We start from the raw sequence: 6,157 nt of genomic DNA on the forward strand, positions 1-6,157 counted from the left end.
TATTGTTGGACAATTTTCAGTTGTGTGAATGTTGCAATCACAAATATCGTAAACAGTTTCCTTAACCTTATCCTTCTTTAGTTCCATGGCCTCGAATTTCCTTATAAGATTAGTCACTTTAGAATTGATATCATCATCCTCTTTCAAAAGGTATAATCCTCCCCTTTCCTTTGATTGAGTGGGCATAGAAGTGGTGCTTGATTTTGGGTAAGTGTCCCATGATTGTGCGTTTTCAGTAAGTCTGTCCAAGTAATCCCACACATCATCAACATTTTTATTTACGAATTCCCCATTGCACATTGTCTCAACCAATTGGCGCATGGAAGATGTCAGTCCATCATAGAAAAAGTGTGTAATGCGCTACGTTTTGAAACCGTGTTGTGGGCATGAACTGATAAGATCCTTGAACTGCTCCTAACATTAAAAGAATGTTTCATCCTCCTTTTGGGTAAAGTTCATGATTGACTTTCTAAGGGTGTTCATTTTATGATGTGAAAAAAATTTCTTTATGAACTCCCTTATCATATCATTCCATGTGCTAATAGATCTAAGACGTAGTGAATGCAACCACGTCTTAGCTTTCTCTTTCAAAGAAAAGGGAAAGAGTTTCAGCCTGACTGTGTCCTCAGATACGTTTGGAAAATATAAAGTGGCTATGATCTCATTAAACTCTTTCAAGTGCAAATATGGATTTTCTGACTCAAGCTCATAAAATTTAGGAAGGAGTTGGATCACCCCTGGCTTGATATACATGTGTCCTGTATTCTCTAGAAAAACCATGCATAAGGGCATACTCACTCCTGCCAGTTGTAAATAATCTCATAAAGTACAAGGCAGGGGTGCTTGATGCACCTTATTCTCATCCTAGACTTCTCCAACTCTAGGTTGAGGTTATCCTTCTAGTTGATTGGCCAGTTGATTTGCAGTCATATCCTCAATTAACTCTGGGGATCTCGAACGGTGTCTAATCCTGCGATGGATAATTAACCCCCCAACCAATCCTCCTTCAGTCAAGAGACGTCGAGTGTTGTCACGAACCTATTTGGGCATGAAACACTCATAGCCCTCAATCTCAGGTTCTAACCTAAACCTAAAAAGGAAAAGAAAATAGAAATATATAATTAAAGAGAAAAGAGTTGGAAAGAAGTTACCAAATTAGAAGTTCTTAGGTTAAAAATCTGCAAAACAAAATAAAATAAGTCAGTTTTTAAAAATAGAAAGTCTAAAATTAGAAAGTACATAAAAATAGAAAGTAGGCTAAGTTCTAACAAAGGAAAATTTATAAAAACAAAAAATAGAAAGTTTCGAAAAACTGATTAGGAAAGTTCTAAACCTAAAAACAGAAAGTAAGTTAGTTTCTAAAAAATAAAAGAAATCCTAGAATTAGAAATTTTCTAAAAATAGAAAAACAAAATCTAATCCTAAAAATAGAAAATTAGAAAAATTAGAAAGAGATTACCAATTTAGAAAGTCTATCTCAGAATCCTACAAAACATGAAAGTTAGTTTACTTTTTAAAAATCAAACAGAAAAACCCTATCTTAAAATTAGAAAACCATAATCTTAACTTAATTCTATAACTAGTTAATTTCAAAAAAACGCAACCGTCAATCCCTGGCAAGGGCACCAAAAACTTGTTCACCACCCCAAGTATAAGGTCAAGATGTAGTAATAATCTCGGTAAGACCAAGGTTGAATCCACAGGGACTGAACCTTGTACGTATTCTGAAAGTAACTAGAACTAAAACTAGAAGGAGATGCAACCTAACTAGAACTAGAACTAGAAGGAGATGCAATCTAAATCTGAAGAAGTTAAGAGAATAATGGTGAAATGTTAAACTAAAACTTGTAAAATTCAAAGGTGAGAAACTAGGGTTTCTAAGGATCCACTTGTAAAGATCAGGGAGATCTATGCTTGATTCAAAAACACAACTGGAATCAGAGTCCCATCTTCATCCAACTGGAAGATAATTCATTAAAACTCAAATATGAACTTCCTTTGATCTAGTTTTCAATAAATGAGAGATATAAGAACTAGAAGTGATTCCCTCACAAAACCATGCCCATGAGACAAAGCAAACAATAGAATTTAACCAATTCATAACCAATCTAAGAGATGTATGAACGTTAGGAAGCATTCCATCATCCAACCATGTCCATGAGACAACGGTGAACAATAGATTTCTTAATTTCATAATCATAATAATGAGAAGAACATGCTCAAAGACATCGCAGATCCATTGTAATTTAAGTCACAGCAAACCATTAAAAACTAAAAGCATTCCTCATAATCAAACTAGAAGCAAAGGTAGTTTAATAAACATGAATCAAAGCATAGAAAAACACCCCATCACGCTACAAGCCTCACCTCGTAGCCCTAGCTAAGAGGTTTAGCTAATCATACTCATGATCAACTAAGCTCTCCTAAAGCAAAGATATAAATAAAATCATGAAAAGGAAAGAAGAAGGAGATGGCCGACTACACATTTACGCTCTCTCTCTCTCTCTCTCTCTCTCTCTCTCTCTCTCTCTCTCTCCACGTCTCCACATCCCAAGATGATGCCCTCTCACATCTTTCTCTCTTTCCTTTTATAAAGCATGAAGGACGGTGGTTGGAAGTCGGTTAGGGTGGAGTGAAGTTGGTGGGAACATGCGTAAGTGCAGTTTACGCAGCAACAGTGAAAGAACCGTGGAGGCAACTGCGTTCAGCGCAGATTTTCGGGACGGTGAACATCCCATCCTTAATTCCGTCATCTTGGTTAGGGTCCTAGCCACACTCTAGAGCTTGTGGACGGTTCAGATTAATGGTCCAGCCGTCTCTACGATCACACAACGGCCCACAGAGGAAGTTGCGTTCAGACGTGCGTAATTGGAAAGTTCTTGCGCTGAGATGCTTGGTGGGCCCCACAATGATGTTTTTGGAGAAATCCACCCTGTCCATTAGATTCCTGGCGCGATTTCGATCGAAAATGGGTAGTTTTGGCTGAGTTTTGGTGTGGGCCACTGTATCTTTGTTCCCGCCGTTCATCTTACGTTTGACGATGATCTGTGTGTATACATGTGCATGGGAGCATTTGGACTTCATAGCAGTGGTCGTCGCCCCCTATATCGAATGGACGGTTCAGATCGTCCATCAGGACGATGGTGGTAGCCCACTACACAAACCTAGATGAAGGGAAAAAAAAAACAAATATTAGATTGATCCAAAACTTCTATTACCCCCAAGAAATTTTCAATGGTAAACGTTCAATCCCCACTGATTGAACTATGGCGTGGTCCACTTTAGTCTTGTACCGTATTAGATGTCGGTATGGTGAGTCAAGGAAAAATCTATATGTGATGAGAGTGGTTCAACATGCTTACGCATTCTACAATAGGGATAATAAACTAGGAACATTCTCATTCATAACAAACACAACTAACCTCAAATTATAAAATGACTCCTTCCCTTTGCTCTTATGGTAGTTGGTGCACTCCTTTTAGCTACTTGGATTGTTGGAGGCAAAGATTAGATTGCTTGGGTTGTATCTCCTTTGAATTTCAACTTCTATCTATTGCTTTGTTGGCTCAAAACACAAGATTTTTCTCCTTGATCTTCATGTGCATGAGTTTTATGGACTTTTTAAGTATGATGGACCCAAATTTGATGTGCAATTGGTTTTGATTTTGAGTGAGGCTTATAGGCTTCGAAATTTAGGGGCCTGTTCGAAATTGAGTGAGGCAAAGATTAGTTGGTGCACTCCTTTTAGCTCTTATGGTAGTTCTGAAAGTAACTAGAACTAAAACTAGAAGGAGATGCAATCTAACTAGAACTAGAACTAGAAGGAGATGCAATTTAAATCTGAAAAAGTTAAGAGAATAATGGTGAAATGTTAAACTAAAACTTGTAAAATTCAAAGGTGGGAAACTAGGGTTTCTAAGGATCCACTTGTAAAGATCAGGGAGATCTATACTTGATTCAAAAACACAACTGGAATCAGAGTCCCATCTTCATCCAACTGGAAGATAATTCATTAAAACTCAAATATGAACTTCCTTTGATCTAGTTTTCAATAGATGAGAGGTATAAGAACTAGAAGTGATTCCATCACAAAACCATGCCCATGAGACAAAGCAAACAACAGAATTTAACCAATTCACAACCAATCTAAGAGATGTATGAACGTTATGAAGCATTCCATCATCCAACCATGTCCATGAGACGATGGTGAACAACAGAGTTCCTAATTTCATAATCATAATAATGAGAAGAACATGCTCAAAGCTATCGCAGATCCATTGTAATTTAAGTCACAACAAACCATTAAAAACTAAAAGCATTCCTTATAATCAAACTAGAAGCAAAGGTAGTTTAATAAACATGAATCAAAGCATAGAAAAACACCCCATCACGCTACAAGCTTCACCTCTTAGCCCTAGCTAAGAGGTTTAGCTGATCATACACATGATCAAACTAAAGATCTTAAAAAGCATCAAAGGAAAGAAAAACTGCAAAGGAAGGAAGAAGGAGATGGCCGACTACACGTCCACGCTCTCTCTCTCTCTCTCTCTCTCTCTCTCTCTCTCCACGTCTCCACATCCCAAGATGATGCCCTCTCACATCTTTCTCTCTTTCCTTTTACAGAGCATGAAGGACGATGGTTGGAAGTCGGTTAGGGTGGAGTGAAGTCGGTGGGAACGTGCGTAAGTGCTATTTACACAGCAACAATGAAAGAACCGTGGAGGCAACTGCGTTCGGTGTGGATTTTTGGGATGGTGAACATCTCATCCTTAATTCCGTCATCTTGGTTAGGGTCCTGGCCACGCTCTGGAGCTTGTGGACGGTTCAGATTAATGGTCCACCCGTCTCCACGATCACACAACGGCCCACGGAGGAAGTTACGTTCAGACGTGCGTAATTGGAAAGTTCTTGCGCTGAGATGCTCGGTGGGCCCCACAATGATGTTTTCGAAGAAATCCACCCTGTCCATTAGATTCCTGGCACGATTTCGGTCGAAAATGGGTAGTTTTGGTGCGGGCCACTGTATCTTTGTTCCTGCCGTTCATCTTACGTTTGACGGTGATCTGTGTGTGTACATGTGCATGGGAGCATTTGGACTTCATAGCAGTGGTCGTCGCCCCCTAGATCGAATGGACGGTTCAGATCGTCCATCAGGACGATGGTGGTAGCCCACTACACGTCACAGCATTTGGATGTGCGGACGCTGTGCATAAGCGAAGATGGGGTCGGGTCAACAGACCTTTGACCGGTCTTCCAGTCCGGTGCACTACGCGATTACGTGCACTGTATGTGCACACACCCCAAGGTGGGGTCCACTGTGATGTTCATGAGAAATATGCTCCGTTCATCCGTCATTCCATCCAATTTAAAGGATTAAGACCAAAATTAAAGCATATCCAAAAATTAGGTGGGTCTCAGATCAGTGATTTATGGGCTAATCTGTCTGTTGGGCCACTTTCACAAAGATCTAATGGCTGATATTTTACATGTATGGTTACTTTATGATCATCAGGCCAGATATAGTTTCGAGTCAAACGTATGGTGGAAACCCTCTGATCTTGTATTTAGGACTATTTTCAGGCCCCTTTAGCATGAATCACTTGATTTTTTCAGATCTTAGGTGTATGAATTCTTCAATCTCGGTCCCCTAAGATCCATCCCTTGCCTCGGTGATTCTTGAGCATCAAATCCATGCTTTTAGCACCCTTTTTCAATACAAGCTCTTAAGTTCACCTTGCAATAAAAACATGATTAAAATGTAACGTTAAGCATTATCATGTTCGTAAAATCATGTAATAACTAGGGTCTAATATGCAATATTTGACCCTCAACATGGACCATACTACAAAAAACAATTTTCACCGTTAAAACCTTCCTAGGGCCCACCATGATGTTGATTTGCCATCCAACCTATTCATAAGGTCACACAAACCTAGATGAAGGGAAAAAAAAAACAAATATTAGATTGATCCAAAACTTCTATTACCCCCAAGAAATTTTCAATGGTAAATGTTCAATCCCCACTGATTGAACTATGCCGTGGTCCACTTTAGTCTTGTACCGTATTAGATGTCGGTATGGTGAGTCAAGGAAAAATCTATATGTGATGAGAGTGGTTCAACATGCTTACGCATTCTACAATAGGGATAATAAACTA

The 6,157-nt window shown here is 39.1% G+C and overlaps 1 non-coding gene across 1 annotated transcript; it reads left to right on the forward strand.

Annotated features, from left to right (window-relative positions):
* The first annotated feature begins 370 nt into the window (after positions 1 to 370).
* LOC131238224 (small nucleolar RNA R71) lies at positions 371 to 477 on the forward strand. The gene has a single exon (XR_009167632.1). It is a non-coding gene; the product is annotated as a small nucleolar RNA R71 (small nucleolar RNA).
* The last annotated feature ends 5,680 nt before the right edge of the window (positions 478 to 6,157 follow it).

The sequence above is a fragment of the Magnolia sinica genome, chromosome 2 (genome assembly GCF_029962835.1).
Source record: "Magnolia sinica isolate HGM2019 chromosome 2, MsV1, whole genome shotgun sequence".
NCBI lineage: Eukaryota > Viridiplantae > Streptophyta > Magnoliopsida > Magnoliales > Magnoliaceae > Magnolia > Magnolia sinica.